Raw genomic sequence first — 12,806 nt, 5'->3', positions numbered from 1 at the left:
TGTTATGGAGAGTGTTTCTTGGTTGATTAAAGAGTGGGAAAGCTTTCGGGGTTTATATAGCTTTCAATAAAGATACTTAAAGCTTTTGTGCTAAAGCTTTCAAGGTCTTACCGCATTTTAAATATTTGATGTAAAGCTCCTTCGAGAGCTTTCGGTATCTGAAATACAGATGTCGTTACAGGTGCCATTGCTTCGAAAGGAAAGCATCTTTAATCACAGAAATATATTTGGCTCCTTCGAGAGCTTTCGGTATCTGAAATACAGATGTCGTTACAGGTGCCATTGCTTCGAAAGGAAAGCATCTTTAATCACAGAAATATATTTGGAAAATAACCAATTTACTCGCTGATAATTTCAACTAAAAATCTTCAATTTAAGATTTTCGTCATGAGGTATTTTTGGGAGTTTGAAGGATATTGCGGATTCTATTCTAGTCTTTCAATGAAGTGCGTGGGCCAGCTAGAAATTTGTCTATTAATTTTAGGAGAGTTTCATCCATTGATTGGAGTGGTTGGTCATGTAGATCATGTTTGGCAGCTATTCATTTTGTTATTTTATAGGCAGCTTTAGTATCGTTGCTATAGCTTAATTGTATCTCCCGATTTTCGGTATTTTCAGGATTTCAGCCACCTTTTGTTTTGATAGAAGTACCCGTAATTTAACGTTTCAGGTTCCCAGTGGTCACAAAACATGTCCACCAAAAATTGTCAACATAGGTCCATGATACCCCCTATAATGATACCTCCCGATCTTCGGGATTTTAACCGAACTAGCTTAATTTGACATTTGAGGTTCTCAGTGGTCATGAAAGTTCTCCACCAACGTAGGTGCACACTGTGTGGCGCCCGATTGAAGAACATTTTTGATATATTTTTATACCCTCAGCATTTATGCTAACGATGGTATATACACTTTCATACGGTCAAAATGTGCCTCATCGAAATAATGGTTTTAGACCCCAAGTACGTTTGACCGAAATCCGTTTCAGACAATTTGGAGTCGCTTTAGCAATGTCCGTCCGTTTGTCTGGCTGGTTGGTGCGCACGATAACTCTCGAACGGATCAACTGATTCGAACCAATTTTTGGGTATCGTAATATTTTGTCCAAACTTAGTTCAAGTTCGAAGATGGGCCATATCGGAGCACTCCTTCAGGTATCGGTCACCTCCTTCGGGTACCCCCCACACAAAATTTCGGAAAGGTTCACTTTAGGACCTGCTCTCAAGTTGTATTCACTGCCTTCCACACGACGGTACAAGTTTCATCAGGGGCAAGTCCATACTACCTGAGAAAATAGCCAGTCAGGTGCAAAAAACTCCTATGACACTATGTGTAGTGGTTGGAGCTCAAGATAACTTTCGAAAGAATCTGCCGATTTGGTCCAAATATGGGATTTGTAATATTTTGTCCAAGCTTAGTTTAAGTTCGGATATGCGCCATATTAGTCCACTTCTTCAGGTACTTCCCCCACAAAAATTCAAAAATTTTCGGAAAAAATTGTGCACATGACAACTCTTGAAGGGAGAGACCGATTTGGTCTATACTTTACACACCCTAATATATCTACCAGATATAGATCAGGTTCGAATATGGAATTCGGATAAGTTCAATTTAAGACCTGCTCTCGGATCACTTTGATTTTTGTTGAAGCAACATGCATTCGATGATTCAAATACGACGGCAAAATATTTTTCAGGGGCAAGTCCATACTTCTTAGAAAAAGAGCTCGAAAGGTGTAGAGAACCCCTATGTCACCATATGTAGTGGCTGGAGAGCATGAAAACTCTCGAACTGATCAACAAATTTGGTCCAAAATTTGGCCTTCGCATATTTTGTGCAATTTTAGTTTCAGTTCGAAGATGGGCAATACCGGTTCCCAATTTCCGGTACTTCCCCCCAATATTTAAAAAATGACACTAAAATGGTATGCACGACATCTTTTACCTTCAAAAATGGTCCATCATATCGGTTCCCTGCTTAGGTACCTCCCCCACAAAATTCAACATTTGACCACGCCCACATTTTTTAATTTTCAATTTTTATCTCTTCTACAAAAACTACTGAACCGATTTTTCTGAAATTGTCAGGGAATGTACAGGGATGGCCTCTGGTGAATATGGGCTATAAATCTAGTTTCGGAGGGGCGGGGTACTTCCCTTATACACTATTTCTTAAAAATGCTATATTTACAATAATTAAGAATGTATCGGTTTAGAAATTAATTTGCGAGACAATTATGGTTGTGTCTCCGAACAACGTTTTACAGGCCCAAAGACTTGACCACGCCCACTTTTTAAAATATGTTACATCTACAAAACTACTGAACCGATTTTTCTGAAAATTTCGGGGAATGTACAGGGATGGCCTACGGTGAAAATTAGATGCCTATTTTTTGAATTTTGTAGGGGGCGGGAAACTTCACTTTTCCATATTTAAAGAACGCCATATTTTTATGGATAAAAATCAAATGCCGTCATAAATTTTTTTTTTCAATTTTCAATTTAAATTTTTTCTGCAAAAACCACTGAACCGATTTTCCTGAAATTGTCAGGGAATGTACAGGGATGGTCCACGAAAACAGGCTACATATTTTATTGAATTCCAGAGGGGTACCAACCTTCCTTAAATACACGACCACGCCTGATTTTTTAAATATGTTATATCTCCAAACCTACTGAACCGATTTCATCAAATTTACAGAAAAACCTTAGTGGCTGAGGAGGTGGTACCCCCCCCCATGCCTTTCTTTTAAACGCTATATGTATAAGCCAAACTTATGATTATATCGGTTTCAGCATACATTTTGGGAGGCAATGGTGTTGTGTGCACCCTAGGTACATATTTGGAGCCAAAATACCGGACCATGCCACTTTTTAAATATGTAATATCTTGAAAACTGATGACCACGTCCACTCTATTCAATACATTAATTTTCCAAAACTACGGAACCTTATTTCAAGCAATTTTCAGAAAATGTTCAGTAATGTCCCGAAATGCTATATATTAGTAGACGAATTTCTGGGGTGCCACCGTGGTGCAATGGTATGCACCCCCGCCTTGCACGCTAAAGGTGGTGGGTTCGATTCCCAGGGCAGGCAACATCAAATTTTGAACGGTGGCAAAATACCCCTCAGTGATGTTGGCGACATTTCCCGAGTATTTCAGTAGTAGGTCCCATATCATTGAGCTAATATGAATCGGGTTGCACTCATTGATATGAGAGAAGTCTCCCTTGTCCCATCTGGGATGTTTGTTGAACAATTATTATTATTATTATTATTATTATTATTATTATTATTATTATTATTGTTATTATTATTATTATTATTATTGTTGTTGTTGTTATTATTATTATTAGACGAATTTCGGGGGCTTATTGCATCGCTTTGCAAATTAGTTTTCGAGATAACGGTGATTGCTCTCCCGATCAAGAAAAACGATATATCTACAAATTTCCTTAAATGGTTAGCTTCAACGGTTCATCAGCCATGAAAAACTAAAACATATAAGTCTCAATGGAGCAGGACATACCCATTTTGTTAACTTTTATAATTAAATCGCTTTAGGATAAATATTGGGGACATGGACGATAATAAATCCTAAACAGTATAAATGGTCGTAAAAATCCGACAAAACTCCTCCTCGGTTTATTTACTTATTCACTTCTTCGGTCCATTGAAGAAGTGAGGAAGAAAATACCTATTTTTGAATTGTCAAGCATAAAGTCCGTAAAAAGATGTTATTAAAACTCATTAAGACGGGTCACCAACGCGGACCAGGACCTGCTAGTACCAAACTTCTTCAGAAAGGATTCGAAGTTTGGAAGAATTCGAAGTTTGGAAGTTTGGAAGAAATTTTTGAAAAAGTTTTAGAGTTATCTTGTATGTTGCGGCAGGGTTTTGGAGCTTTTGGGCCATTATCTCAGGAAGTATTGACTTACTCCGGAAAAAAAACCTAGTGAAAAAAGAATCTAAATGATGGGAGAGGAGCTGTTAAACTTTACTTTTTCCGAATTTTGTGTGGGAGGTACCCGAAGGAGTGGACTGATATAGTCCATATTCTAACCTGAAACAGGTGAAATAATAAGATGTACAAAGTCTGTACCAATCAGAAATTCCTTGCGAGAATTTTCTTGTGGATTTGCCATCTTGGTTGGTGCCGTCAGGGTTTTATGGAGTTGTTAGGCTAATATCTCAGGAAGTATAGACTTGCGCAAGCAAAAATGTGTACGGTCGTTAAGGTAGCCGCAAGGACAACCTACTGAAAAAAAATTTTAAAACTATCCGATAAGAGCTCTTAAAATTCGCGTTATACGAATTTTGTGTGGGAGGTACCCAAAAGAGTGGATCGATATAGTCCATATTCGAGCCCGATATATATCTGGAAGCAATAATACGATGTGCAAAGTTTGGACCAAATCAATTGCTCCTTTCGAGAGTTATCGCTCATACCATTTTACGGAAACATTTTGAACTTTTGTGGGGGAGGTACCTGGAGGAGTAGACCGATACTTAACTAAGTTTGGACAAAATATTATGATACCCAAAATTTGGTTCGAATCGACAGACGGACGGAAATGGCTAAAACAACTCCAAATTTTCTATAACGAATTTCGTCGAAACATACTAAAACCGTTATTTCTATGAGGCACATTTTTGGTCGTATCAAAGTGTATATCATCTGCCACGCACGAAAATGTTGTAAGTCCATTTTAAGAAATTTTTCAGGAGGAAGAAAAAACATTCTACCGCTTTCTTTATTAAAGATTTAATTGCAGTGGTAAAAATAGTATTCTTCGTTTATTTTTTCTGATTCAATACCTGTATTTGTGTATCAAATTCCATCGCTTTTGGGAGATAATTGGATATCTTTGGACTTATGACCTTTTCCTTGAACAGTTTTGAATTTTTTGGGACATACGACTTTTTCTTTCAATTTACGGATTTTTACAGTGTTTTTTATTTATTATTATTATTTAACTTGCTTTGGTGTCCGTTAAGTTCAAATCTAGTAACTCATTTTCAACACAGTTGCATATTATTAATTTTTGAGGTATTAATTTTTTGAGGTAAACTCTTCCACTGATCCGAAAAGTTCAGTTCAAACCATTGATCTCAATTTGGCACTTTTGCATCATCGACCAGATCGAATATTTTAAAATAATTGAACGTTTTTAAAACTTTAAAAAATTTGCGATTCAAATACATACAAAGGTATGATCATAGGGCTCGGGATTATGACGGACTGCTTTGCAAATGCCTATCTAATCAGCGGATACATCAACCAATGACGACCAGAGACACTAGGCTGACCTGATAGTAAAAAGGTTTCAAAAATACTTCACAACTGCAAATTTGCAACAAGTTTAGTATATATGCAAGTTTTCAAACTCAGCCTTTGTCTAGCTTCATATTTAAATATGCCTGATGAGCTGAACTAAACCACCAGCGAAACGATCGTAGCATATCACATTTTCAATACAAAACTCCTTAGGTCATGATAGCTCAATTAATTCAATTAAATCAACCTTTTTATTTTGCAAAACACAAAGGACATATTACATATAAGCACCACATATAATTTTAAGTAAGATATACGACAAAAGAAAAACAATAAAATATTTGATTTTTTTTACAAATTTTGCAATATGCGTGGTGTTTGAACGCATACATCATCACAATTGGCATCAATGAAAAGGCCAGGAGTCCACCGTTCATATGCATGGTATTTAAACACATACATAAACACAATCGACATCAATGAAAAGGCCTGGAGTCCACCTTTCATAATCAGTGCGCTTATAAAGCAAAATAGCTGTCAAGTATACATTTTCTTTGCAAAATAAATAATTGAATTCTTAAATGGAAATTATCAGATTTTTATGCAAACGTTCGGTCCATTTGCTCCTCCAAATATCATTCGATTATCGTCCTGAATTGTAGGCTGCTTCTTTGCAATGTACCCCAACCATGGATGACGTTTATCATTATACATATCTGAACTACATTAGCTGCAGTATTTATTCAAAATATAACTTTCAAAATATTGGACTTACGATACATAATACCATTTTCTTTATATCATAAGACATGTTTTGACTTGTACTATCATTCTGAAACAAAAACGCGATTTCCCAAAAAAGTGGACTTACGACCTTTTCATGCGTAGAAGACGATATACCCTTTCTAGCCTAAAAACTGAGTGTATAAAAATACACATACTTTTGTCCTTTATGCTAATGTAATTTTTCACTTGTTTTCCATTAAGATATTAAAATTGTATGTATATGTGTGCATATATCTGTCGACAATCACAATATACTGCAACATCCACAACAATACCGATACCTATTGAATTAAAATTTATTCATTTTCTCTAATGCCATTAAAAAAATACACAATTTAATAAAAAGAAATAAATAAAATAACACATAATTTAATAACTTTCTTTGAATTCGAGCTGAACTCAATAAATAAAAATGTATCCTGTTAAAAAGCCTCTGTCTAGTTGGCAGGCATTGTAGTTCCATGTTAAGGATGTAAATAAGCGGCGACCTCTGTGTGTATGTGAGTGTCGTTGGCTTTTGAACTTCCAATCTGATTTTGTTTACATTGTCATTTGTTTGATTTCACATTGTTCCGAGAAAACATTGTCATAATAACAATGGAGGGTAATACACAAAATATTGATTGGAAATCTTTGCGATGTTTATTTTTACGAGTTTCATTTTAGGAATGATAAAAAGTACTCATAAATATTACCCAAATTTCATGTTTTTCTTATATTACTTTTATTGAAATCTTGATTCAATTTGGCAGTGTCTTCTGTTATTATTTATTAATGAATTCTATTGTTTATTAAGATAATAATTTGGTGTTATTATTTAAAACAAATAGAAGTTATTAGAGAGGAAAGTTTATAGGCAGACAGAGAAACATTGTGAAATGTATAAATCGAGGTCGACATTTGGTTAAAGAGAGGTCAAGGATGAAAATTTGACTTTTTATGGTCGTATATTCTCCTATTTTGTGTTTTGTAACGTCACCTTTGACCCAGCTACAACAATTACATTGGCTAGGTTTTATCGTGAGAATGAATGATGATGGTCTTCTGGTGAAGTAATTTAATATGTATTTCATTCATGCGAATACATTTCACCATAAAATAAATAAACTTTTTTGCGGTTGAACTCAGCTAAAAATACACAGGAAAAAAGTTAACGCAACATCATCACCAACCACAGCATGCGTAGCTACCACCTGTGGCCAAAGGCAATTGACAATGGCTGAATGATTCATTGTGGTAGCGCATAACAGCCAAGAAAGAAAGTAAAACAAAGCAAACGATTCTCCAAACACCATTCAAGCATCACTCGCCATGGAATCAATTGACCTTTAAGGACATGTTCATTCGTATTTGACACATTAACACAATAAAACTTGGAAAAAGTATGTGTTGCCCACGGTCACGACACTTGTCAACACAAAAAAATAAATAAATAAATAAAAATACGTCAATTGTAAATATTTGAAATACACATTTTTGTCAAATATTTGAAACCTAACCTTTAAAGGGACTTTGAGAAAGAAGATGTTGCGTTTGAATTTGTTTTTCGTTTGTTTCAAGGTCATAGGTGAATTGACATTTTATTTAGTTAATGTTTTGTTATGGAATTTACTTAGACATTGACGAGCAGGGACGTACGCAGGGGGGGGGGGGGCACTGGGGGCCCGGGCCCCCCCCGAAATGGTTTGGTCGACTACAATTTTTTGAGCTACTTTAACAAATTATTACGATTTTTTCTCTAAAATAATTTTTGTTTTGAAATTTCAAATGAAAACTGATATTGTTCAGAAGGTTCTGGACTGAAAATGTACTTTGTCATCAAGTTGTCTAAGAAATATTTAAATTTTTATACCCTCCACCATAGGATGGGGGTATATTAAGTTTGTCACTACGTTTGTAACTACTCTAAATAATCATTGTAGACCCCACAAAGTATATATATTCTTGATCAGCGTGCAATTCTACATCGATATAGCCATGTCCGTCCGTCTGTCCGTCTGTGGAAATCACTCTAGCGTCCGAACGGATTGACGTAGGTTGATGAAATTTTGGGAAAATATGTTATATTTACGTAGGACTTTTGGTATTGAAAGCGGGCTATGTAGGTCCACGCTTTCGTATAGCCACCATACAAAATGACGCGTCGTCGTTTTAAGGAATTTTTATGATATTTGGCCCATTTTACCACCGAATTGGTTGTAATTTGGGCCAAAAAATATTCCTACCAAAGTTGGGTTATATAGGTCCACGTTTTGGTATAGCCCCCATATAAGGCCCCATATAAAGTACGCGTCATTTTAATATATTTTGAATGTATTAGACCCATTTGAGCACAGAATTGGTTGTAATATGGTATTTTGTGTCTTCAGAGGCCAGAAAACATTCCTACCAAAGTTGGGTTATATAGGTCTACGTTTTGGTATAGCCCCCACATAAGGCCCCTTATAAAGTACGCTTCATTTTAATATATTTTGAATGTATTAGACCCATTTGACCAAAGAATCGGTTGTAACTTTGTATTTTGTGTTTCCAGAGGCTAAGAAACATTTCTACCATAAAATGTTTATATAGGTCCACGTGTTGATATAGCCCCCATAATACAATATCTGCCGATTTTCGATATTTTGAACGTTATAGCCTCATTATCACACCGAGATGGCTGAAATTTGGTATTTAGTCTTTTTTAGGCGTATAAAACTTTCCCCCAGAAATTAGTAGGTATAGGTCCACGCCATCTTATAGCCCCCATAGAACGGTACCTTCCAAAATTCGGTATTTTGAAGGTTGTGGCCACATTAATCCACCGAAATGGCTGAAATTTGTGGTGGAGGGTATAAAAAGTTCGGCCCGACCGAACTTAACGCTTTTCTTACTTGTTTTTGTTTGAATACCCTTTTTAGAGAAACTTCCAGTAAAACTGAATTCCTTCTTTATGCCATGCCAGTGCTTTGGAATTCTGTAATCAATATAAAGGTATTGAGGCTTTAAACTCATTTTGTATTAAAAACGATAACAAATTCTGTATTGTGCGGATTAGAAGTACATAAAATGAAATATCTATTGGGCAATGTGTACGACATATCAAGGGTTTTCCGTGGAGTATATCTCGAAAACCAGTTAGAAAATTGTTTTACTGCCTTAATCAAAATTTTGTATTCCTATTTTATATCAACCTGTTGCTAAACAGTGGGATAAAATAATGCAGAAAAATGTATTGTTGTGCATTATAAAGTGATAATATCTGCTATAAATAGCATGCCCATCTGAATTTTTTCCTATCAGTAACAAATTTGTAGCTGAAAACAACCGTAAACGAAATTAATGCTCAAACTTTCGTTATATGGTATTGTATTAAAATCTGCTGTTATTTGTATTGTATATCACGGTGCTCTCGAACCAACTTTAAATGAAAGAAGCTTAGATGAGAAAATCAAAAAACAAAAAATTGCATTTTTGGGGTTTGAAGGTTTTGCTGGGAAACCACAAGCCCTATCAAAATGGAACTAAAGAAAATGTTGTAGCAGTGAAAATTCTCTACAATATTGCTCTTATATATTTTCATAGGTTTTACCATTTTTGAGATATAGAAGTTCAAATTTGGACAACACACTGACTGTATCGTCTACTTATAAAACAATGTCAAGGCTACAATTTCCCAACTTAAACTTATATATCTCAAGAATGGTACAACCGAGTAAAAAAATACGAATCCCAATCTTGTAAAGAATTTTCACAGCTATGCGATTTTCTGTAGTCTCATTTCGCTAAGACTTACTGTTTTGAAGCAAATCGTGAAAACCGAACAAAAAAACCTAAAAATGTGACCCGAACTTCTATATCTCAAAAATGGTAAAACCTAGGAACAAATCAAACAAATTTTCAAAGTTACAAAATTTTCTTTATCCCCACTTCGATAGGACTTGCGGATTCTAAGCAAAATCGCGAAAACCTAAAACAAAACCTAAAAATGTGAACTTATTTAAAATTCCCTCCAGCGATTGTTTCTTGTTTTTGGATTTTTCTCATCTATGAATATTGCTGTTTCAGAATCCACAAAAATTTCCCAGTTGTAAGCACCTTTCATTTAACGTTGGTTCATCGTTTAAAGCGATATTGTATTTTTAGTGTGTAAGTCTATGGTTATGCCAGGATTGGTCCAACTAAATTGAATTCCAAAATCCGGTCAACTTCCAAAATGGACTATATCAGTCGATTCTTTCAGGTATCGTCGGTACAAAAGTGCAAAACTTTTGCGCTTTCATCGAAGTCACATTTTTGAGTCACATCATAAGCATATATTTGTAACGCCAACAATCATGAGGTTGTACACCCCAAATGTTTCGAAATTATTGTCCGAAAGTTTATACGTCAAAAAAAGGCTATACAATTATTCTTGGCTATACAATTTATAGAAAAAATTGGCTATGTAGCCCGTATTCCATCTTTCTATATATAAAAGTCTCAACTCACACAGGCTGAGGGTATATCTCTGTAGGCAAACCCGACTGTTACTTTTTACTTGTATTCCAGAAAACAAAAGTTATGAATTTTCATAAGTTTGTCTCCGCTGTGCCGACAGAAGTGTTTGGCCGTTGGAAAGTTTTTAAGGTTATCGAGTCCATAAACATCTAGTCGTACAATTAAGAAAGAAATAAGCGACAACAACAACCATTGATGTATCAGATGTAGAGATGCACTTGCCATCAAATTTTGTAGATTTTTTCCGGAAACTAATTTGAAAGTTAAGTAGGGAAATTGCAGGCAGCGCCATCTACATTTGATTTTTGTCCCAGTTAATCGATTAACGCTTTAAGTTAGTATCATCCTTAGCTCTGCATTTTTGTTTTTATAACACGAATTGACTGGAAACTCGCTGGTTTTCATCAGCGAGAGATGGGTTTCGAGTCTTCATGACTTCTTAGCCTCTGCCATTTTGCTACTTACTTCATACCGGTAAAGTTTCACTTCAATGGTTTGTTTAACCTAATTTCTGTTCTGAGGAAATCAATATTCAAAAGTTGTTCGACATTTTTTTTGCTAAGTTTTATTGCGTATCAAGCTGGTGAGTTAGCAGGTGTAAAATTTCTTAATGTTTTAATGCAAACATCGATACACCGTTTAGATTCAGTGCGAAACATTGCAAAACCTTGTGATTGGAGAAGGCCTATTCGAATGATCTTTATGACTAATTGGGAATTATGTTGTAATCATCCTCTTTTGTCGTCACTAACTTTAATTATTAATTGAAGTGCCATCTCGTTTAATCGGTGAGTGTTTGATTCGGTTGTGTAACAGGGATTTTAGGAATTACAGCATTGTCTCTTTGCTCTTATTAGGATTGGCACCCAGCTTTAAATCAAATGTCATGTCGATGTGTGTGCACAACAACCAAAAGGGGCCATAAAAATACTGTTTTTTTGTTCACCGAAATCGAGCCAGTGAGACCAGCCAGCCTATCGATCATTTAGTTTGCCTATAGAACTGCGAAAACAGACAGCACATGTGTTTAAAAGTGGAATGCGAAAGAATATAAAACGGTAAAGAAGACCTGGAAATTTTAAGTTGTCCCCCAAACCGTGGTGATACAAAAGTTGCAGTCATATCAACAATTATTTTTATGATAAGTTGCAGATTGATGCATAAATAACAAAATCGTCGCTGAAACTCTCTTCGCCGCAAAAAAATTGATAATCATCTTGTGAGCATAATTGAAATGTACATATTTGTAAGTTAGTTTGGCATGGACGGGAAAAAAAACTAAGTAATTGCTTTTTACCGGCGCGTCTAGTGAACTTTCTAACTCTTAATCGTGGTGCGGAGGCACTTAAAACTATTCAAATTTGTTGAGCATTACAAGATTGTTTGTAGCCCATCGACCGGCCTCAATCGATTTCCGACCGTGTCGAATGTTAGTGATCATGCGATTAATTCTACGTCATATTTGAGTTATATTATAAATGCGCTTAACTCCTTCTACTTCAGCTAATGAATGCGGTCATATTCCACGAGTGCAAACAAAATTTACGCAGGAATCTAGAAATTTTGTAAATTAATTATTTTTTTTTAGTTCTAAATTTTTGAGAACTAGAATTTTCTCGAGTAATTTATCTTTGCTTGTTTAACTACGCAATTATTTAAGTTCCATGTGATTCATCATAATCTGAACTAAGGTCTAAAATATTAAGAATTTAAATCTGAATAGTTCTAAGCACCACTGAAAGGAAATCTCTTGGTACCTTATTCTTTATTGTGCCTTTGCCTCAACCCATTAACAGCTAGAGAATCTGACAAACGCACATTCATACCGGGGTATCAGTTTCATACATAATTAATAAAGAAGGAGGAATAAAACATAAAGTACAGATTTTGTTGTTATGGGCTATCCCCCCCACTTTTCTGGTATGTGCATTTTGTCATATTCTGCTGCTGCTAACAGAGCTGAGAGATCAGTACAAGCACTCTGTAATCATTGTCACATTTCAGATTTGTCTAGCTCAGCGAAATCAAATCTAAAGGAAAAGTAAATCAATTTTTTTTGTAATTTGTGTATGGCGATCTCCTAACATCATCTTCAACTACAGAAAGGCCTTTCATCGTTGGAGCTGCGTGCCGGAGTTATAATGAGTAAGTGAGTACATATTTTTACTCTCTTTTTACCTCTTTTCCGTTATTTGTATCTTTACATTGAATTTTTGCCCCGATGGCAGATTAATCTGTTTGCTAAGCGAGGAAAAACATTA

The 12,806-nt window shown here is 35.4% G+C and overlaps 1 long non-coding RNA gene across 3 annotated transcripts; it reads left to right on the top strand.

The window, feature by feature from the left end:
• The first annotated feature begins 10,788 nt into the window (after nucleotides 1-10,788).
• LOC141391411 (uncharacterized) lies at nucleotides 10,789-12,806 on the top strand. Of its 3 annotated transcripts, none has more exons than XR_012409643.1 (4): nucleotides 10,789-11,128; nucleotides 11,189-11,333; nucleotides 11,403-11,764; nucleotides 12,550-12,806. It is a non-coding gene; the product is annotated as an uncharacterized lncRNA (long non-coding RNA). The 3 variants fall into 3 exon arrangements; XR_012409642.1 differs by having other exon boundaries at nucleotides 11,403-11,791; XR_012409641.1 differs by lacking the exon at nucleotides 12,550-12,806 and having other exon boundaries at nucleotides 11,403-12,090.

The sequence above is a fragment of the Musca autumnalis genome, unplaced genomic scaffold (genome assembly GCF_047663935.1).
Source record: "Musca autumnalis isolate F117 unplaced genomic scaffold, ASM4766393v1 scaffold_1, whole genome shotgun sequence".
NCBI lineage: Eukaryota > Metazoa > Arthropoda > Insecta > Diptera > Muscidae > Musca > Musca autumnalis.
This window is presented reverse-complemented; position numbering and strand designations above follow the sequence as displayed.